This window comes from Cavia porcellus, unplaced genomic scaffold (genome assembly GCF_034190915.1).
Source record: "Cavia porcellus strain 051 isolate PalLab524CR breed Dunkin Hartley unplaced genomic scaffold, mCavPor4.1 scaffold_7, whole genome shotgun sequence".
NCBI classification, from domain to species: Eukaryota; Metazoa; Chordata; class Mammalia; order Rodentia; family Caviidae; genus Cavia; species Cavia porcellus.
The window spans coordinates 60,239,671-60,262,631 of NW_026947490.1; the positions used below are offsets into that span (position 1 = coordinate 60,239,671).

Genomic DNA, 22,961 nt, shown 5'->3' on the forward strand with positions numbered 1-22,961 from the left:
ACCAGGAGGGAATCCAGAGGGTGGGGAGGGGGAAAGGAGCGCGGGAAGGGGAAGTGAAAAGAATGAATATGTGTTACACACACGGACCAGCTCCCCGCGCCAAATGTGATCATTCTGTACTGCAAATGCGTACAGTCAAACGCAAAGTAGAAACACAGAAGCGGGAGGAGAAGCCACAGCCTCCCACCGAGCCTGACAGGAACTGGACAGAGTCCCAGACTCAAAGCCTCTAGTGACAGAACTCAGGGTGGCTCAGGGACCACAGCCTCAGATTCCCCCAAATGCCTTTCCACGCCTACAAGGCACAGCCCTCAGTGCTGTGGGGCTGTTTCCTACGCTGAGGAAAGGTGCCCAGGAGTTTCCCATCAGTGACACTGCACACAAGCTGGCCGTGAGAGGCCACAGGGACAGAAGTCAGGGAGACAGACGGGGAGAGGTGTCAGGGAGACACTGTCCCAAGCCTGCCCGGGTCTCGCCAGTTTGTGGGCCAAGGTCTATCGCTGTGGTCTACACTGCTCTCGGTTTCCTAATCACCTTCTCCATTCTCCGCTGACTACAGCTGATGTCCACGTCCTGCCAGTCCTCCAAAAGAGCTCCCTCCTGCCTTATCTCTCTGCTTCTACTCACTCATTCCTGCACTCATCATTTCTCGGCTGGATACACTCCATCACTTTACCACCAAAGAGCTCACACAAAGCAACACTGGCTATTACACAGATTCCTTTTATTTTTTAGAAACAGATTGGCCCAGCGTGGCCTCTAACTCACAGCAATCCTCCTGCCTCAGCCTCCTGAGTGCTCAGCTCCGAGGCTGTCCCCCTAAACTGCCACATCTTCCTTTCTGAATGCACACTATTCCCTTGGAGGGTACTAGCTCTCTCTCTCCGTTTCCAGGGGTCCTTCCTGGGACGACACAACAGGTTTTGTGCCAAGCCTAGAAACACAGATATTGTTGCTTCGAGGAACTTTCAGTTTAGTTCAAAGACAAAAATACAGATCATCACAGAGATGTGATGGCTTCTGTAGAGCAGACAACACACAGTGCGCTGGAGTCACTGAAATCTGTCTCCCCAGCTGCGGAGGTTTCGTGGAGACCAAGGGTTTCAGCTAGAACTGAAGGCACAGAGACGGCAGGCGGGAAGACACTGTCCCACAAAGGCCTGCACAGCAAAGCCATGGAGCCCCAGGAGGCCCAGCAGCGACTCTGGGGCAGTGCATGAGGTGCCTCTGCACTCCCAAGCTGGAGTCTCATCTCGCTATTTCTCATTACAGAGAACAGAAATGAGGGACAGACAGACAAAGACAGAGAGACAGAAAAGGCTTTGTCTCACTTTTTCTCTTTACAGAAAAAAGAAAGAGTAAAAACACTGCTTATGCCTTGTTGGTAAATGAGCTACTATTTATCCTTATAAATTTCTGCCATAAGCATTAACTTTACTATTTTATAATTTTAAAAACATCAAAAAGGCCAAAAAGAACTTAAAGTACTTACATATATTTCTGAGACTTAACTTAGGAGCTGGAAATAGCAGGAACTGAGAGAGGGCAGAAAGGGGTCCCCAGAGGCAGAGGGAAAGCTTTAGACTGCAGTCTATAAACAGTAGAGGAACCCAACAACTTAGGGCAGGACAGCAACATGACCCCGTGCCCTTGGCAGAATCTCGTGAGGAAGAGGCAGGCTGGTGGGCAGCAGTTGGAGGAGCAGCACAGAATTCACCACCGAGGTCCAAGTGAGGCCATCCATGATTAGAGTTCGGAGGGCAGCCGCGGAGGGGCTGGCCATGGGGCCTGGCGGTGTGATGCTGGCCTGTCACGTGGAAGATTTGGGGCTTGAGACCCAGCACCACAAAAAACAGCAATAGACAAAAGGATGAGAAAAGGAGTGGGGACTGAAATTTGCATGAAGCACGAGTGAGAAAATTGGAACCTGCAGAACCACCAGTTTTAATAAAGAAGAAACCGTGTCCAGAGCTGTGGAAAGTGGGGTGGCTGCAGGGAGACACCCACAGGTCTGGGTCCCTGCAGATAGACTGGGGTCATTATCTAGGGGTAACTGCACTCAGCAAAACGAGCGAGATGTGAGCCACAGAACACTCAGGAGGCAAGTGGGGCTGAGGGCAGACAGATCTGCAGAGGGGAGCATGCAGGAGCGCCAGGGGACAGCTGGGCAGCAAGGCTGCACTCCCCAAACTTGGGCAGCACCAGAACCGCAGCCCAGGCCAACTGCTGGCAGAGAAGCAGGTGAGGCAGGGGTGCAGAGAACTGGAAAGAAGAAAAGGTTAGAGTGCCACCCGCCACCCTAAGTCACAGAGGCGCGTCTGTAGGCACCTCTCCTGTAACTACCTGAACGTCTGTCCTCCTGGACACTGGAGGCCTCAAGGGTAACAGGGCCTCAGTGTCGGAACCTGCACCGAGAATTACCTAGCACAAATTCAGCGCTCAAACTTTCTGATAGACTCTATTAAGTGACATGATGTCTTTCTCTGACATTGCTCAGGAACTCACATCAGAACAATTTCTCAGAGTTCCTTCATGTGTGGCCAGGTGTGTGGCACCTGACTGTAATCCCAGCGCTGTGGGAGGCCGAGGCAGGAGTGGGCAACTTAGTGACACACTGAGATCCTGTCCCAAAATTTAAAAAAAAAAGGAAAAGAAGGGGTCAACAAAGGCCCTAGCTTCAATCGTCAGTGTAGCCAGGAAAAAAAAAAAAAAATTAATGTGCAGACCAAAAGTTACTATAGATAGACGAAGGGGCAATTTTCAATTCCTTTAAGTTATATGTAACCCAACCAAGCTAGCTATAAAATGCCACATGCTTACAGCTCTGAAACCAAATCATTATGGAACCAAAATTAACTTACTAACACACACAGAGAGACACTGAAATAAAAACTGCTCAGCCATAAGGTGGCCAGCCAGATAATCCATAGATTTATTATTACTAATTTGCACAGAAGTACAAACTAAAAAAGAATTTGCAGAAAGGCCAGAACCTCACAAATATGCATCACAGGTCCTCAGCATCTGAACTGGAATTGCTGGGGTGGGGGTGGGGGTCCAGGAGGAAGAGGGGTAAAGGAACTGAGCAATGACAGGAAGTCAGCAACAAAGAGGAGGAAAGGCCAGGCCAGCAGAGAGAAGGGGGAGGTGAGAGAAGGGGGTCCCACAGACCAGGAAGTGGAGGTGCTGGCCAGTGAGTGGGTCAGCGGCCAGCCTCCCGGTTCCATAACAGGTAAGCATGGTTACAGGCACCGCTAGCAGAGCTGAGATCAGAACCGGGGGACACGGTTTATCCCGAAGATGACTCCGAGAGACAGCGGTAAAGTGAATATCATGGACCAAGAAAAACAAACCAGTACTTAGAAAAATACTTCATGTACCTGGGTCTTGATCTTGCTGAGAACTTCTGAGAAGCATGGGGAAAGGACCAGCAGGGTCAGCAGGACAAGGGGCCTAATCAGCTCCAGTGCCCATAGGTGAGGTCCCCATAGTGCATTCTGGGGGTCTAGGGGGAGCTTGAGACCCAGGGCTGGAGGCAAGAGGAGGACCAAGAAATCGGGAGGGGACACAAGTCCACAAAACAGTGATGGAGGAGTTAAGAAGCTGCTAGGCAGAGTGTAAGGAAAGAAAGAGAAGACCAGGCGACCCACAGCCACACACAGCCACAGACAGACACACATAGACACACACACATTAGAACACAGGCAAACAACTCATGTCATCACCTGCAAGCCATCTGTTCATGTGCTTTGTGGCTACCACAAATTCTCATTTTTTGGTTTTGGGGGTGTTGGGGGAAGGGATGCTGGGAATGGAACTCATGACCTCGTGCTTGCCAGGCAGGCACTGTGCCGCTGAGCTACATCCCCAGCCCCTCAAAGTCTTAACAGCAACAAATGAAGGGTAGCTTAGTGACTCCCCTTGTTGCGGGGACCAAACACTCATGAGATATCTAAACTTGCAGGAACAGAGGTTTCTTGTGGCTCTCATTTCAATCCACAGTCCACTGGCTTCAAGGCAGGGTAGCCTGGCAGAGAGGGATGGCAGACAGGAAGCTGCGAGAATGCAGAGTGGGAGAGAAATCCCACAGACCCTTCCAATTCACACCCCAGTGACCTGCCTTTTGGACCAGACTGCACCTCCAAACCGCCATACTCCAATCACCCCCAGAAGCCTCAGGCTGCAGTACAAGAGGGTTAGAGGATATCTAGAAACAAACCTTTATAAAGCAACTGATGATAAAGACAAAAGGAGTCTCCTGAGGTATCAAAAACAAAACAGGAAGCTCAATGAAGGCAGGCAGCTTGCACACTCACTGCACAAAGATACACAACACGGAGCTGAGAGCGTGGCCTTGGGCACCCGGACGCCTGGACTCAGACCAAGCAGGGAAGGAGAGCTGCATAGCTCTCTAACCTGGATCCGATTCCTTCGCTTGCAAATGGAGATCTGGGGGGTGTAGCTCAGTGGCAAATCACTTGGCTGGCAAGTGTGAGACCCCAGGTGGTCCCCAAAGGCAGGACAAAAGAATACTGTAAAGAAAATGGAGACACAGTGTACACCTTAGAAGTTTAGAACTTTAAGTAATTTGACACAACTAAAATATTTCTAACAAAGTCTGGCAGATAGTAAGTACTGTCCAAGTGTTACTATTTACAGTTACTAACAAACACTAGAGTAGAAGCTCAGTCACAACTTGATTACATAGAATATGTTTGAGCATTTTGTTTCTTTCAGTTGAAATTATAATCAGAAAATCCTGGATGTATCTACATTAGGAGACACAAGATATGGAAGACAGAAATAAAAATAACACAACTACAAAAACAAATGACTATTGGTAACAGCCATCCCATTACCATCCCATTAATCTTTTCGAGCTTGACAACTTCAGTATCAATATGCAGTTATACTGTTTCAGGCTCTGTCTCTAAGTAGTTCATCTATTTAATTCTTTTCTGTTAGATTCCTAACTGGTGTTGCAAAACAATAAAAGTAGCAGAACCTTAGTGTCTGGTATTACAACACAGTGATGACCAAAAGCTAACATCACAGATCACCTTAGGGAATCACCAGGGGAGGGCATAACATAGCCTTTAAGGAAAGGGTAAGGAAGAACTGAGGATCTCAGGTCCTGGTGAAGCAAACCTAGCAAAGACCACCACAGAAGGAATGGTTTCCTGAAAATACACCTTCCCCGATAATAAAGAATAAAGAAAAATAATCACAGAAGTAATGGTATGCAATTTCCTCCAAAGCACCCTAGGAGGTAGAGAATGATATCCTTGTTTTACACATAAAGGAATCCAACTGCAGAGAAATCAGATGACTGCACAGGTGGAACCAAAGGATGCATGGGTGAGATTAAACCTGCGCACCTGAACTCAGAGCTGGGACCAGCTTTGCAGAGACACGCTGGGATTTCGCCAAGGCCTACCAAGTCACTACTTTAAAAGAAAGAACAGGCATCTGGTGTTAGAACTGACTCAGGGCGCAGAAATGGAAAGGGCCTGTAATGTTCTGTGAGTTTATTTCTTCGGAATTCAAAGTGATAGAGGCCAGAAGTTATTTTAATTGTCATGTTTCTTAAGTATAGACACAGGTCTTATGTCTTGTTCCTACAAAAGGAAAAAAGTTTTATTACACAAATAAAACTCATTTTACTGATTAACAACTCCAAATATATGCAACTATACCCTCCTGTCAGCAAGTGCATTCTCCTCTTAACCTTCACAGTAAACTCTGTTCATGAGGATTAAAGGATGTTTTTAGAACCTGTCCAAATCTTTAAATACACATGCAATTATGAATATTTCTAAGCTGTGTTATAAATAACTCACTTGGCATTTCCTTTTGCATTTACAGATGAAATCTTTGAAAAACTTCGTATGTACAAATTTGAGAATCCCTTATTTGAAATGTTTGGAAGCAAAAATGTTTTCGGGTTTTTTTCCCCATATTTTGGAATATTGGCACATAGAAAATGAGAAATCCTGGCTATAGGACTCAAGACCCAACATAAGATTCATTTATGTTTCACATACACATAGCCTGAAGGTAATGTGATGTTATTGTCACTGTCACTGTTAACAGTGCTAGCAACTGAACGTGACCTTGATATGAGGTCTGGGATGGGACAGTAACTCCATGTGGGCCATGCGGATACTCCAAATATTTTGGATTTTGGAGCACATCAGATCCTTTCATATCAGGAATGTTCAATCTATATTATTTTATTAAAATAAGATAATATAGATATAAACCTATATTATTATTAATTACACTCTAGAAAACAATCACTTTTGAAAACAGTAGAGTTGGGTATATTTAAAGTTTTAAAAGAAGACAGAAAAAGTATCCACCAGGTTTCTTCCCAGAAAACCTTTGTGTATTTAGTACAAATAATTGTGTATTTAGTACAAATAATTAGTCAAGTCAACAAATATTTATTGTGTACCTACCATGTGCCAGCCCTGTGACAGCTGTAATATAAATCAACCCTTAAAGAAAAGCCCATGCTTTCTATACAATTAGATTTCTAATATGAAAAGCTATAAATTCTCTTTATTCAAACACTTGCTTTTCTGTTATAACATGTGTAAACCTTCTCATCTTAATGCTGAGACCAATTCTCACACACATGTACAGCATAAATCTCTCCAAAAGATACAAGAAAGCTGGACTTCTCCTAAATTGTTCCATTTTTCTTTACCTGCTCTTATTTAAAAATGTCAGTAATATTTTAATATCAAAAAAGAATATATTCCAGAAGAACACAGCCAAACTGCAGGACTGCAGGAATCAGCATGCTTCTCATGGAGAACAATAAAACGGGAAGAGTGGAATGGAAGAAACAGAAATCACACTGAGCTCTGTATCACTAGAGGCTGAGGGTAAGGATGAATTCACAGCACAGTGAGAACATCTTCTCCTACAGGAAGAAAAATTAAAACTCAGCATTTCTCTCCCCTTTGTCTAACAGGAAGAGGTCTGGTGGTGACTACTGAGATGTTTATGACCCAAATAATAAGCAAGAATTAGTGATTATCAAAGTTTAGCAGAAAGAGCCGGGCATGGTGGTACACATCTATAATTCCAGCATGTGAGAGGCTAAGGCAGGAGGATCATTGCAAGTTCAAGGCCAGCCTGAACTGCACAGTGAGACCCTGTCTCAAAAAGACCAAAAAGGGGGGGGGGGTGCTGGGGATTTAGCTCAGTGGTATAAGCACCTGCCTTGCAAGCAGGCGGTCGTGAGTTCGATCCCCGGTACCGGTAAAAAGAAAAAAAGAAAAAAAAAAGTTAAAAAAAAAAAAAAGCAGTTAGAAAAGAGACAAGGCTAAGGAACTCATCTCATGCAACACCTCTTATTCCCACCACACGTGGACAGAGAACCTCAACACTCATTTAAGCTACAAACTGTCCCAAAAATCTCTACTTCTACCCAGAGGAAAAAAGGCTTTTAAGGCACATGAACCCATAACACTAGCCTGTTGCTAAACTCCAACAACAAAGCAACAGGTTCACAAAACAGTGTGAATTCTGAGAACAGCTCGAAGCACAACCAGATACTTCAAGAAAATCAAAGCACTAACAGAATGAAACAAAGTCATTTCCAGTGACTACTTAACCTACCGTCTCCAGGAAAATGAGGGTATGGGAGAGAAAGCCCCATTCCCACCCAGGCCACAAGGGTAAGAGGAGTCCAGTGTCAGGTAGGGACAGACTTCCAGCCCAGGGAGGAAGCATCCTTTAACAAAAAGATCCGAGCACAGCCTGGGTGACTGGTGAGCCCCTAGCTCAAAATTACAGCCACCAGGGAGGCAACTCGGTGGCACAGACTGGGAGAGTCCCTGGCCCAAGCCCTCGGTGATACCAAGGCCAGCAAGTGCCTTGCTCTGGGCAAATGTCAGGGACAGAGAATCCTGAGTCATGTCCCCAAACCGTAACACTGTATCCACTTTCTAAGTAGACCATTCTGGAGCTCCTTTTTCTGTCTCCCTCCTCCAGCACAGAAGTGAGAGAAGCAGAGAGCGGGGTGTAGCTTCCACACACAGTGTAATAAATGTTTTGAAACTCAACTCTGGGAGGTCGCTTAGCTTCTGGTTGAGTGGATCAATATTCAGGGAAGGCTACATCAGCACTGTGGGGAGAATAAAACACATCTGTGAATGTGAAAACGCTGGGCGGCGAACTCCTTTGCAGCTGTCCTAATTCCCTTGATCACCAAGCCACTCCCTGGCCAAGCGCTTCTACATGAAGAACCAAGTGACCCGAAACCCTTCTCTGTCTTTTTCCCTTTCGTGCCGGGGAGAAACCCAGGGTCTTCCCCGTGCTAAGCACACTCTACATTGCTCGGCACCCCAGCCCTGCACCTGCTAACCCACCAGTGCTCCTCTAACGAACAGCGCAGCCCCTGAGGTACTTTTTGTTGTATTTTTCCTAATGTGACATTATAATGCCCAATCTTCTTCTCGACGACAATCTCTTCCTGTGGCAGCCATTGCTGCCTCTTTATGAAGCACTGAAGTTATAATATGAAATAAAGCATATATAAGGCAAAAAAGAAAAAATAGGAGATATAAGAGACAGAGCTAATAAAGTGCTACTTCTAGGTTTAAGAGTATGAAAAGTTACTCACTCAATAAACATACTGCATATGGTTTCCAAACTTCAAATGGTATATGGAATTTTGCAAACATGTATGTTCCTTATCTCTTGACTGAAATTAAACTCAAGCAAAACAGAATGTTATTATTTCTTCTCCCTTTCTACCTTTTTTTCATTGTATCTTCAAGAAACATAATAGAATTAACTACTCCTGTCTTTGTGGTCCCAAAATTTGGGGGGGGGGCTGGTGGGTAACCCACCCAGTGCTATTAATGAGCTACAACCAACCAGATGTGCATCTTTTTTTTTTGGAGATAGGGTCTTGCTGTGTAGTTCAGGCAGGCTTTAAAATCACTAGGTAGCCAAGGTTGGTCTGGTTTCAAACTTGCAGATTCTCTAGTCTCAGTCTCACAAATGCTGGGATTATGTAGGTGCGCACCAAAACGCCCTGACATCTCTTTTATTTGGAGACAAGGGATCACTAACTTCCCCAGACTGGCCTCGAATTTACGATGTTCCTGCCTCAGCCTCTGGAGTAGCTAGCTGGGAATTATAGGTATGCACCACTTCTCAGCAGCTACCAGCTACCAAAGTAAATTCGACCTTCAGGGATGCATAACAGGGTGTTAATTTTATTCAAACATACTGTAGCTACTGGTATTCATGTCTGTGTCCATGGACAGACAAGTGTAAGACTTCAGGCCCTCATGATATACGTGCCTCATGCATCAGATCAGGAAACAAAGTGGTTAAGTAATACCTGCTAAACTGGACAGGACTCTGCCTCCTAGCTGTACTATGCTTTTGATCCAGGACCTACCAATGATACACAGGAAATACCATAACTCCCAACCTGTTACCGAATTTGTGTTGCCCAAAACAGAAGAATGAATTCTAAGGAACAACAAAGTTAAGAGTAGGGAATTTTATGGACAGACCACTTCTAAGAGACAGGAGGGGCCCAAGTGGGTTGCCATGGACCCAAATTATAAAGTGGGTACAAAACCACAAGGAGGGTACAGTGGGGACAAATTATGTCAAACCAGTAAGACTACAAGTAGCTTTTAGGGAGCTGGACGTGGTGGCACACGCCTGTAATCCCAGCACTCGGGAGCTTGGAGGATTGTGGTGAGTTTGAGGGCAACCTGGGCCACATACTGAGTTCGAGGCCAGCCTGTCTCAAAAAACCAAAAAAGTATAGCTGCTTAGGCAACAGTGATCCAATGGGGAAGCAAGTCAAGTAACAAGTGTGCATGGCAAGAACAAGGACCTTTTTTGGAAGAGATGAGTCAAGAGGCCTTGGTCACCCATCTGTTGATCAATTCGATCCATTATAATCTATTGATATTATAGTATACTGCTTATTCCTCAGGAAGGCTTGTAGGCCTGGTCATCCCATCTTTATCTCAAGGCCTGGCCTTCCACAGATGCGCCTGCAGCCACAGTTGTGATAAATTCTCATCTTCTGCACTGGCTCCCTCAAAGGCCTGTCCCGGTCTGACGGCCTATAACATTTTTATCAAACTTAACTGTCTATAATATTTTTAAGTGATAAATCACAAAGTCCCAGTCACCCTAATGGGTGACTGATGTCTAGCTAGACTTTACTGGACCAGGTGACATCGATGATAATATATTGCTTATTAACCTTGGGGAGACACACAGGCTGGTCGTGCTGTCTTTGTCATGAGCCCTGGCCTCCGAGGGATGCGCCTCCGGCCACAAATGTGATATATTCTCAATGTCTGCACTGACTCCTTTGAGGGCTGGGCCCTGTCCCACTTCCTGTAATACTTTATCTATTAGCCACCTACAATACTTTGAATACGTCGCCCACCTGTCATCCAAACCTTCACTCACACCACTCTAAGCTCAGGGCTCATCTCCTCCACCAAGTCTCCCAAAACCACGTAAGCCAATGTTCATCTTTTTTTCTTTTTCTCAAAAACTAGTAAGACAGCCAGGCATGATGGGATGGCACAGGCTTGCAATCCCAGCACTTGGGAGGCTGACACAGGAGGATCCCAGGAAGTTTGTAGCCAGGTTGAACTACACAGCGAGATCCTGTGCAAAAAAAAAAAAAGAGTAAAAAACTATTAAGAGGACCTGGGATTTAGCTCAGTGGCACAGCACCTGTCTGGCAAGCACAAGATTGTGAGTTCAATTCCTGGTACCCCCCCCCACCAAAAAAAACTTATTAAAAGAATATGACTTGTAAATGTTGTGGTGAGATTTATCACTATTTTATACTTTAACATTCTTGCAACTGGTATATTTTGTTTTGCTTGGTCACCAGGCAGTGGAAGTATAGTTAGTCTTCAACAAACATTGAAAACATTTTTAAAAAAGAAAAGACAAGACTCAGTAGCACAGTGCTTGCCTGGTATACATGAGGTTATGAGTTCAACTCCTAGTACCCCCCAAAAATTCATCTCATTTAGGGTCAGGGATGTACTCAGCAGCCTGCCTGGCGAGCATGAGGTCCTGAGTTGGATTCCTGGTACCAAAATATAAGCAAATACCTTTTTTAAAAAAGGAAGAATATGCAGTATGTGTGATACAAAAAAAATGGCAAATGCTTCCTTTTTTACATTTATTACAGCAATTACAATGTCATTGTTCTGCCTCAAAATACCATGCCTCCTTACGGAGTGCCTAGGCGCACAGTGGTGGCAGCCCTGACATCCTGAATCTATTGAAAATGTTTACTTTCCACAGTTTTCACACTGGGGAAGAGCCAGGGGTCCCATGCTACCAGATCCAGTAAAAAGAAAGTCAGCACTCAACATACACCTTGTAAAGACACTCATGAAAGAGGACTGCCAGAACTGCTTCAGAAAGCAGCAGAAATGCCAGTCTAAATGTGTCTGAAGTGAGGCAGGAGGTCTTAAAGGGGTTAATGGCAATCGAGCTTTCTAATTTCCGTATTTTTTAACCACATCTCATACAGTACACTGTGTGCAATCTCCTTCGGTATTTGTTCTATGAACTGAAAAACGTGTCCCAACGAGACAATTCACTGAACCTGCAAGACCATGCCAACTTCTTGATTTATATCCACTCAGCACAGCATTTTTTTGGCCCCTGAGGCTAAGTACCCTGACGGCTGTCAAGATGCAACTCGGTGCACAGCTGAGTCGCACCCTGCCCAGGAGCAGCCTCGGCACAGGCTCCTGGCACAGGCCGCCCAGCTCAGGCCCAGCATCTGCACGCTTCCAGGCAGGTGCAGAGCACAGATGCTCGCCAAACCGGACCACAGCACTGCTCCATCACAACTGTGCTCTGCAGCAATTCAGCTGCAGCGTGAGGGAAATTAGGACGCCGCTTGCAGGACAGATGGGAAATCCAAGGCCTGGAAGGTGCAGTGTTAACTGGAATTCATCAGCTGAGCCAGCAAGGGAGTCCAGGCTTCCTCCTGGCAGTGAAGAGGCTGAAGCTATACCAGGAGCTTCCCTAAGGCGCCCCAGGCGAGCCACCTCAGAAGAATGAGAACTACTCTGTCCTTTAAATGGGCCCAAGGGAAAGTGTCATTCAAAGAACTGGAAGCCAGAGAAGAAACAGGGAAGCACACCATCCGGTCCACACCACCCTGCCTGGTCCACACCACCCCGCCTGCTGCTTTCACTTGCCGCCCCTCACTGGCTCCAGAGCCCCAACAGACTAAGCGCTCCCAAGCCTCAGTGCCCGCCAGGCTTCCTCTGCAGCGCCTGACTTGCTGTTCACCTGCACTCCAGCCCTCTCTACCGGCTGGGTTCATCATTTCCCCTTCCTGCGGCCCTGAGAGGGCACACTGCCAGCCACGGGGAAGGGCGCCCCTCACCTGAACCCGTCCCATTGCCCTTCTCGCTTCCCCTACTTCAGACACCGAATCTTCTTAATACAGTTCTCCTTCCTCAATACAGAGGTTCTTGCACTCACCCCTAAACTATCCCCTATACCAGGGATCTCCAAAGCCTTTTGCTTACCCACTTTTACCACTAGAAAACTTGGGTGTAGCATGTGTGCTGGACCTGATCTGTAATCCCAGTACTTTAGGAGGCTGAGGCCGGAAGATCACCAGAAGCCACGCCTGGGCTACTTAGTGAGAACCCATTACAAAACTTTAAAAAGGGATGGAGGGTGTGCTGGGGATACAGCTCAGTACAAAGGCCTTGGGTTCAATCCCCAGTAACACAAAGAGGAAAAGAAAAAAAACTTGTAGTATACATATATCCAAAATACATACATTTATTTATTTAAGGTTGGAATACATATACTTCTGTAGCAGTATACTAAGATATTATAAATCATAGTAATCATAAGAATCACAATAAAAATCTTAAGCTTATGAAATCACACACATATATTCAGGCATATTCACTCCAATGAGACATTTTATATACCCTAAGGGTCAGAAACCTGTATTTGAAAACTTGTATAATAATCCTGGTTCTGTAAGTAAGAAATAAGTACATATAAACATATATGTATGTATATATGTCTGTATATTAGATATGTCTGTAATTTGCAATGACTTTTTCATATATTTCATGATGAAGTCAAATACACATGTTAAGCATATTGCTTAAATATGGTACAGTTAACCTATCTTCTAAAGCCACAAACCAAAAAGTTTAAAGGCACCTGTCTTCTTAAAACCCACATTAACTTATAAACAAAACTTCACACCGGAAAGGTCAGTAACCTTTTCTAAAATGCATGCAAAATTCAGCTCCCCAAGAAAAGGTATTGTTTTGCTGAACTACTTACAGAAATATTCTAGGGCAGCCAGAGTTTCTGAGTTTTAGGTACTGTGCCTCTTCACACCAATGTGGACTGAAACATTAACTTTCTGCAGCCACACACACTACTGTTTCAGAAGCCCGAGCGGACTACTCTCCTCCCTACTCCTCCTTCCCCAAGGAAGCCATCCTCGACAGACAGATAAAAAGGACAAAAACCTCAAAACCTAAAGCTAGCTCAGAATAAACACTACCAGTGACAGTATAGACTTTTTACATATTTCCACAGCATAATTGTCTCAGACCCCACCCAAGCCTCAGCAACCCCAGCTTTATGAAAAGTAGACAAATCTAAAATTAACAATAGTCCACAGGGAATGTTCACATAAATCCAGCTTGTCACACATCCAAAAATTAAAATCCTCGGAACTCAAACCTTCTCCGAAATTTTGAATAGTCCCATAATGCTTTATCTCATCAAGGCAGTACACAGCTCAGGGAAAACCAGAATACTCACAAAAGGCTAGGGAGAAAGCTTCCTTGGGTCGAGTACCATCCTGCACACCCCCACATACACATGCCACAGTTTATCCAGCAAGAAGCGAAACAGAGGCACCACATTAGGTGGCAAGCACTCTCAAGAAAACCAGCACCAGGCCAAACTGGCAGATTCATGTTCAGTATGACAAAGTGAGGAGACATTTCCAGCGTCCTTTCTGGAGTCAGGAATTCATCAACATCAGTGTAGAACCACATTTTATTCCAAAGTGGTAACTTTAAACTATACTGACCAGCAAGTTAAAAAAAAAAAAAAAAAAAAAAAACTGCCTGAGTGTCAAAATTACCAAATGCACTGTTTTTCAAAACTGCTAATTTCCTTGTCTACATGTCACAGATGGTTGAGGGGGTAGGTTGTAGAACTTTACATTCTTAAAAAAAAAAAAATCAAGTACTTAAAACTATCTGTCAAGTCATTAAGTGAGTGTGGCTGGAATGTATTTTGCTTTCGCTTTACTTAAGTACTAACCACATTCCCCGGCTTTTTAATTAACATTCTAATAACAAAGTCTACTTTCCCCAAATGCCTGGACACAAAATACTCATCTGTTTCATCTGACTTCTATTCCTGACTATACCTTTTTCAGGGTCCTGTTTAACGTGGATCAATGAACAATTATTTAAAATGTGGACATTATTAGTGGGAGTCTTAAGTCCTGTTCTCTTAATGTCCATATAAATAGAGAATAGTTAAGCCTTGACGCCCACAAATACGGATTAGGTTAACTTCCAACAAAAGTCCTCATTCATTTATATAAATGTCCCAGTGTATGACCTGAAGGGTGCAGACGGTTTAAGTAAGGAATCTGATCCAAATTCACCCCTCATTTACTTTTACGCCTCCAAAACAATACAGAAGGATCTAGGAATCCTACCCCACCTAAGGATCTACTTGGAATGCAGCCCCCAAAAAACCTCACTAAGAATGCTACCGTCGACACCGTAAAATGTTTTTTAAAATCTAATATTCCAAGAAGGGATGAGAAGGGATCGGATGTCTGACATTTGATTTTAACAACTACACTGCTGTTGGTTAGAGTTCAAACTCAGCTCTGGAGCTAGGCCCCGGGGAATCCGGGATGACCAGGGGCGGATTCCTTCTACTCCCTGAACCTCGATTCTTCTGTGAGGTGGGGATCCGGCATCCCTCCGGCCCGGCCCCGACCCCAGTGGGGCTGCACCGCAGATCGCCTGGGGCCCGGCTGGAAGCGGGGTCGCACCAGGGTTCTCCCCAGCTCCCAGCCCGGCCCCGGACGCCCGCCTCCTTGGACCCCCGGGAGGCGCCAGGCTCCCGATCACAGTTCCCTCTTCGGAGACTCAGCGCTCCGAGACACACACTGGGCTTCCCAGCCCTGTAGCCTCCGGAGAGCGCTGGGATCCAGCCGGCTGGGCCTGGGCCCCGCGTCCCGGTACTGGTTCTGATCCTGGCTGGGCCCGAATCCACGTCCCCCGACCTCCCCGCAGCGCCGCGCTCCCGGGGCCGCAAGAGCTCAGGCCGGGAGCGCACGGCGTCCCCGGCCCGGACGGGCAGCTGGCGGCGGAAGCGCGGACAAAGCGGCGGCCGCTCGGAACCGCCGGGTCGGGTCCGGGCCTCGCCGCGCTCCCGCCGGCGCCGCGCTCGCCGGGACAGCGCCGCGCCGCTTCCCGCGGAACCGGCCCGGCCGTGCGCCCCGGAGCGGCAGGAACCGCGCCCGCCCGCCTCCGCCCGGCCCTACCTTCCCGGCGCCGCTGCTCCGCGCCCGGTGCCCCGCTGGCTCTCGGGCGCCTCCTCTCCGGGCCGCGGCGGGGCAGGCAGGAGGCGGGGCGGCCGCAGGAAGCCCGCCCGCCGCCCCTCCGGAAGCGCGTTCCTGCCGGCCGCGTCACAGCCCCGCGGCGCCCAGCGGCGGGCGGAGGAGGAGGAGGCGGGAGCGCAGCGCGGAGACCCGGGAGCCGGCGATCGGGCTGGGCTGGGCTGGGCGGGTCGCACCCGGCCCGGGCCCACGTGGGTGGGAGGCCGCTGCGGAGCGAGCGGTGCCAGCGCCCGGAGCCCGAGAGGACCGGACTCCTTTACCGTGGAAACCCCGCCTGCTGCCGGGAGCGCTTGGCCGCCTTCCCTGATCTGGTCGGGAACAGAGCTGCCCTTTGGGCAGGGAATTGGCAGAAACCTGTTCGTGCAGCGACTGCGCGCTTGGTCTGGGCCTCAGAGAAAGGGGAGGCTCGGGAGAGAGGAGGCGTCCAGGAAGGGGCGATGGAGCGCTTGGGTGCTTGAGTTTGGTAAATGTAGCAGGAGGTCCGGGTGTGGTGAGTTAGGATGAGAAGATTTATCCTGAAGGCTCAGCTTCTCTTTCACCTCGATCCTTTGGAATTTGAAGTTGGGAGCTGGAAAGAATTTTATAGAGGAGGGGAACGCGCGGTGTTAGTTAGGCTGGGCACCTTGAGAGTCAGAGTCCGCTGCGCTGCAGGGCCCACTAGGAGCAGGGCATAAATCATTGGACTTAGGACCTGAGGGACAGGGTTTCCGGTGAAGGAGACTAGAGACCAAAATGCCCCTTCAACTGCCAGTCTTTGCTTTTTGCGTTTGTTTTGTTGGTTGGTTGGTTGGTCTTTTTGACCTTGAGCTCAGTTTGTAGTCTAAGCTGGCCTCAAATTCAAAGTGATTCTCCTGCCTCAGCCGCTGGAGTGCTGGGATTACAGACATGCACCACCACACTCAGCAGACTGCCAGTTTTAAATACAAGAAGGAAAAAAAAAATACTGCCATCCCGTCTGTCTAAACGTCTGCACTTGACTCACCAGCAAAATCAAATGTGTGACTTAGCCAGTACAGACCTCCAAAGATCGCTAAGAAATGAGCAGCTCTTTTCCCAAGTAGTAGTCGGTAAATCTCAGAGCTCAAATGGTGTTTTTATGTTAGCACCCCAACGCTAAAGCTACTGTTAGAATTCCACATTCTTGAGTTTAAACATAACTGATTTTGTCATGGTTCAAAATTAATCAGACTTGGCCTGGGCTCAGGGCAGGAAATAGTATCATAGTTCAAAAGATAAAGCATGATTTAATCATGCTCAGTTTGCACTATGTTTCTCAGACTGCCCTCTCTGAGGGAGATTTTAACAATCTGCTGCAAGATCCTTAGTGAGGTTCACGTTTACACAACTCTCAATTAGTTCCTCGAGGACAATCAAAATCACTTTTTAAAATTCTGTTCCAAGCCTCACTGCTACTACTTGATGAGTGATTGAGTGAGTCTGGTTCTCCAGGGAACCAGGCTCAAGCATTCGCCTAAACTGAGATATGAGTATCAGTTTGATATGAGTATCAAGAAACGGAGAGTTTTAAGGAAAGAAGGAATGAAACCTCTCTGAGAAAAGCAGTAAATGATTAGGTAAGTTTAAACAAGTACTAGTAGGTGGACAGTCAGATAACTCAAACTTAAGAATATTTAAACAAACTGGTAAGCCCAACCCTACTCATTGAGAAATCCTAGTAAATAGGGATAGTAAGGGCCCCTTGTTAGACCATGTCATGATCTAATATGTTATTAGTATAACGAATTTAGAAAAATTCATACCCTCCTGCTGTGGATGCATTTAGAATGACCCCCCCGAAAGCTCATCTGGACTGTGGTTGTTAGCTGGGCTCTGTGGAACTGATGGGGTCCCTAGGACTGTAATTTCATGCTATGGATGAATCCACTTCATATCCCATAGCCAAAGAGGCTGTTAGGATGCGTGGTGTAATTGAAGGAAAGAAATCACTGGGAGTGCCCCTTCCCTGAAACAAGCTTCTTCCCCTGATTCCTGACTGTCTTAGGTCCACTGCTGTGTCCTTCCACCATTATATTTTTCCCTTGATCTGGCCATGTACTGAAACCCCTAAACTCACATGCCAAATAAACTTCCTTTAAGTTGTTTTTCTCAGGTATTTGGGCACAGCAGTAAAAAGATGCCGAATTCTTTTACCTGCACAATCTTCTAATTATTATAAGTAGCTTTCTCCTATCTTTTAAGTCATAGTTATATCAAATAACTAACATTGGTTTAGTTATTTAGTTTTGGTGTCACTACTAGGTGATCTTTGAAATGTAGATGGCTCTTTACCACACATTCATTTATAAATCATTTCCAAGTATAAGAACTGCCAGAAGGCAAAACCCCATCGGATTAGGTCAAAGGGTGAATACCTGTGTAGTGAAAATAGACATGTATCTAAACTCAAGTTTTCCCATGGACTGGTACAATCCAGGCAAGATCATTTTTAAATAAACAGGGTAACCTTAAATTTAGTATCCAAAATAACCCCCAGAGAGCCTATGGTTGAAATGTAATTATTTATTTATTTATTGTCTTTTTCATTTTTATGGGTACCGGGGATTGAACTCACGACTGCCTGCTTGCAAGGCAGGTGCTTATGCCGCTGAGCTAAATCCCCAGCCTCTGAAGTGTAATTATTAATAGCAGCCTTTTGACTCTCAAAAGGGTGTTAAATTGTATGATCACCATATAAATAAAGAAAGTAATTTTAGAATTCAGAAGAGATTCATAGGGATACATTTCAAATCAGATTTGGGGTTCATGAGTGGAGACCAGTTCCAACACTGATAGCAGTAAAGAGAAAATGTGGGTATAAGTGCAGAGTTAGGCAATTCCATGTGATGAAAATGCTGCACTCAAAGATTTAGTTAAAGAAAGTAATCCTGCAAGTAGCCTGGCTGACCAAGGGGACTTGGGTTTTATTGTGAGTGATTTATGTATGATGCCTCCTTCCAGGAGATTGGTAAGTCTTTGGGTACTTTTAAAGAACTGTTTTACAAAGTGATCTAGATATATTTTTCTTATCAGTCACCTCCAGTTAATTACACTGTAACTCCTTCCTTAAGCATTAAAAAAAATGCGTGGGTAGAGATCAAAGGAACAGAGGTCTTTGATAACATCCTATGATACTCTGACTGACTGCGAAAGCATGAGGAACCTTTGCTCTGAAGACACTGATGATGCTCTTTTAAAACAGAAATGTGGGGATTACTGACATTCTGAAAAACAAGAAAGGGTAAGATAATCCTTCCAGTTCCCCCTTTTTTCTATATCCAGATATACAAGTAATATGCAAATATGTAATGCAGAGAAGTTAATCTACTTTGCAACTGTTTTTTTTGGGGGGGGGCTTCCATTAAGACTCAGGCTCAGTTCTCTGCTGAAGATGCTGTGGGGTTTAACCTTGCTACCAAGCACCCACCAACTAACTAACTATACAGTCTCTGTCTTGAGGCGATAACTGTGCTTCATTTCTTGGCTTAGTGCTTGGTAGAAAATATCAGAAGCTTTGTACCCAATTTGCAGTGGATCCCTATTAGCATTAAGGCTGGTTCTTCTCTGGGAACCTGACCAGTTTATGGCGCATACATGGCCACATACAAATAGGGCTCAGCTTCCTGTTTCCCATATATAGGGCCCTCATTTTTCCTCTTGCTCAGCCCACACAGCTCGGGAGCTGGGTGTGAGCATTCCTTGCCAGCATTCAGATGCTGAACATTTTTAAAGGACTAGAGGGAAGTGTTTTTGCAGCAGCTCTTTTCAAACACTGAGTTTCTTCAGCTGTAGAAGGGAATGTGCCTTCCCAAATAAGAATAAAGAATACGCCACGTATAAGCAGTTGGACAGCACTAGAGTTATTTTTGGAACCAGGGTCACGAAACAGGAAATGAGTATCAACAAGTTACAGCTAGAAACGATGAAACATTACTTCTTCCCTCAGTTAACTTCTTCTAACTATCTGGAGAAAAGTTAGCAGTTGCAGTTTTGAATTTGGAACAGTTTGCTGGGTGTGGTGACACTTGGCTGTAATCCCAGCACTTGGGGAAACAGAGGCAGAAAGACTGCCAAGAGTTCAAGGTCAGGTTGGGCTACATAATGAGTTTAAAGCCAGCCTGAACTGAAAAAAAAAGGAACGGCTTGACTTCAGGCCAGACTCAGGGAGTTGGAAAGATGGGCTTCCCTGTCTTTTTCTGTATCTTTGTAGGTATGTTTCATGAGAACATCTCCCCTTCTATCACCCCCAAAGAATCCTCGTATTATTTAAGGCAGAGTTCTTGCCACACCAAGTTCTTGCTCCATGCCTATTTATGGGGTAGTATGAAACTGTAGACAGAATTTCATCTATCTGTCTGTCTATCTATATCTATCTTTTCATGTTTCTGTTTGCAGTTGGATCTTCATCCCAAAACAGAATCACTCCTGTAGGTACACGTACCATTTTTGAGATTCAGTGCCCATGTGAGTATCTCTGTTGTTATGGCAGAATTTTGAGTTGTGTGTTGATTACTCTTTTCTGAAACAACGTTCAAAATGTCAGCTAGTATTTCAAACACGCGTTTTGTTTTAATAAGGTTTTCACTGCAGGGTACTTAACCTGCAGATGGTAGAGTAACAAAAATCGATCAGACTACTAAAGAATGCTGTTTGTGTTTACTTTTCAAGGTCAAATAAGGTCCAAAGAAAAATTAGAGTCTGGGGAGTACATGGTTGGCATGCCCTGGGGTCAGTCTCAGGTCTTAAACCAAAAAACAAAACAAAGCAAATAAAAGAAAGAGAGCCAGGGATTTAGCTCAGCAGTGCCTGCCTGGCAAGTGCAAGGTTGTGAGTCAATCCCTGGTACCAAAAAAAAGATGCACAGCCAGGCATGATGTCCCATGCTTATATTCCCAGCAATCGGGAGACTGAGGCAGGAAGATCATTGCAAGTTCAAGACCAACCTGGGCTACAAAGTGGGCTTAAGGCCAGCCTGAACTGCATAGTGAGACCCTGTTTTAATAAAAAAGAAAAAAACTATATTCTATACTTAGACTTAAATGCCTTCCAATTTATTTAAGATCACTCAGATTAAAAACTGATGTTAATTTTTCATTGGAATGTGAGCAATTCTAATAATAAATTAGGGCTTCCTAGCTGAATCTTTTTGTAGCATTTGGGAGGACAAGCCCGTGACACTTCTGCTTTAAGATCTCTGCATGGTTGTTGGCTGATGTCATAGGCTCTCCCTCAATGATCCCGAGAATTCCCTATTTAGCACTGCTTGTGGCTGCTGCCAGCTCTGTAACATTTTAAATTCACAGGAATTTGCATTTTGTGATGTTTTATTGCAGTAGCATGAAACGGTCTCTGTCTGGCAGATTTTGATGGTTTAGCTCCTCAGTGTGTTTGTATGCCTGACTCCTTCATTTAGCTAAGTTTAGAGACTGGACTCTTTTAACTACTGCTCTCCTTTTATGATAAAATAAATCCCTCTCATCTCTGAACTTTCCAGTAGCTTCCACATGCCTAAAATGTCAAGGAAACTGTTCAGAAAATTGGCTATGGAAATGAAATCCTGTAATCAAAATTTCCTCCGTGAATGTGCTGATGTGCAGTAGCGAGTTGTTAGAATAGAAAGAAGAAAATTCTTGTAGTTAAGAAATTCCCCTCTAATTGTGTGGAAAAAATTCAAATATGTCTATGGATCTGAATAATCAGCAGCTTTAAATGAAACTCAGACAAAATCAGAGATGGTGGCACACACTTGTCATCCTGTCACTCAGGAGGCTGAGGCAGGAGGATCTGTGAGAGTTTGAGACCAGCCTGAGCTACAAAGTGAAGACAAGACCAACCTGACCTGCATAGCAAGAACTTGGCTCAAAAAAGAAAAAAGAAAAAGAAAAGGAAACCACTCAGACAGACAAATTAAACAAGATGCAAACCACATTGTGCTATAATGCTGTCTGTGAAAAGTGTTAGCATTACCCACATTTCATATGTAGGGAAAAGGTTCTAAGAGGTTAATTTGTATAACTATTAAGTTATAGAGCCCAGGCTGGAGCTCGCCAGTCCAACTGCAGAGCCAGGTGATTGATTATTTGGGGCTCTTTACTGGCTCTGGTCTCTCCTGCAGTTTTGCAGAGACAGCATCCATTCTTCTCCAGCTCCACTGTGGCAGGCCAGTCTGTAACTCTGCTGATGAGAGTAGAAATCAAACCAGCAGTGGTGGCACAAGCCTGAAATTCCAGCACCTTGGGAGGCTGAGACAGGCGGATGGAAAGTTTCAGCCCAGTCTGGGCAACTTAGCAATTTAGTGAGAATTTAACTCAAAATTTTAAAAAGGGCTGGGGATGTGGCCCAGTTCATAGACCCTAGGTTTAATTCCCAATACTACCATCTAAAAAAAGGTCAACCTACAGGCATTGTAGGTCAGGCTTCAGGCATAATCCATACTCTCCAATATCAGCATTTATGGTAACAATAGATGACATTTTATTTTCTGTGTTACTTGTCATCTCTTAAATGATGACAAGCTGGGTGTACATAAGAGTATTATTAGGCTCCTTTGAACTCTGCATAACTTTATATCTGAAAAGGATTATAATTGTTTCACATTAATACAAACAGGCATGGGGCCATGATTATATTTACTCAGTTAGATCATTCCAGAGTTTGTCAGTTACATATTTTTGATTCTGTCTTTCTCAAAGGTGGTGACCATCTCTTATGTGTTTGTATTTTTTTAATCTTTATTTTTTACCAGTACATGTTTGCCATACATACTGGTCATGGGGGAGTTTGTACCTGTACATGATATATCTTTTTTTTTTGTCTTTTTCACACAGAGTCTCACTATGCAGTTCAGAGTTCAGGCTAGCCTTGAGCTCACTTTGTAGCCCAGCCTGGTCTCGAACCCAAAACGATCCTCCTGCCTCACACATGCTAAAATTACAGGTGTACGCCACCACACCTGGCTCGTGATGTATTTTAATTTTTTTTTCCTCATTCCCCTCCCTTCAGTTCTTCTTCCCCTCCCCTTACAGATTGATTTGTGTGGTGTTTTTGTTTTTGTTTTTTGTCTTTTTCGTTTTTATCGGTACGGGGGATCGAACTCATGGCTACCTGCTTGCAAGGCAGGCGCTTATGTCACTGAGCTAAATCCCCAGCCCCTCATTTGTATGTTTAACACAGTCATATATGTATGATTATTTTGCTTCCTTTTGCATTTAAAGTGAAATCCCTGTCCGTTTTCCTCTTTGACCTCATCTTAAGATCTATTACGACAGTGTAAAATAAAAATCTAGAA

At 45.1% G+C, this 22,961-nt stretch overlaps 1 protein-coding gene across 2 annotated transcripts in view; it reads right to left on the reverse strand.

The window, feature by feature from the left end:
* The window catches only part of Itgb1 (integrin subunit beta 1), a 46,341-nt gene extending 30,593 nt beyond the window's left edge, over positions 1–15,748 (reverse strand). For both annotated transcript variants that reach the window (XM_063253668.1, XM_063253667.1), the window contains exon 1: positions 15,602–15,748. The gene's annotated coding sequence lies outside the window, so the exon portion shown is untranslated. The remainder of the gene's footprint in view (positions 1–15,601) is intronic.
* Between the last annotated feature and the right edge of the window lie 7,213 nt (positions 15,749–22,961).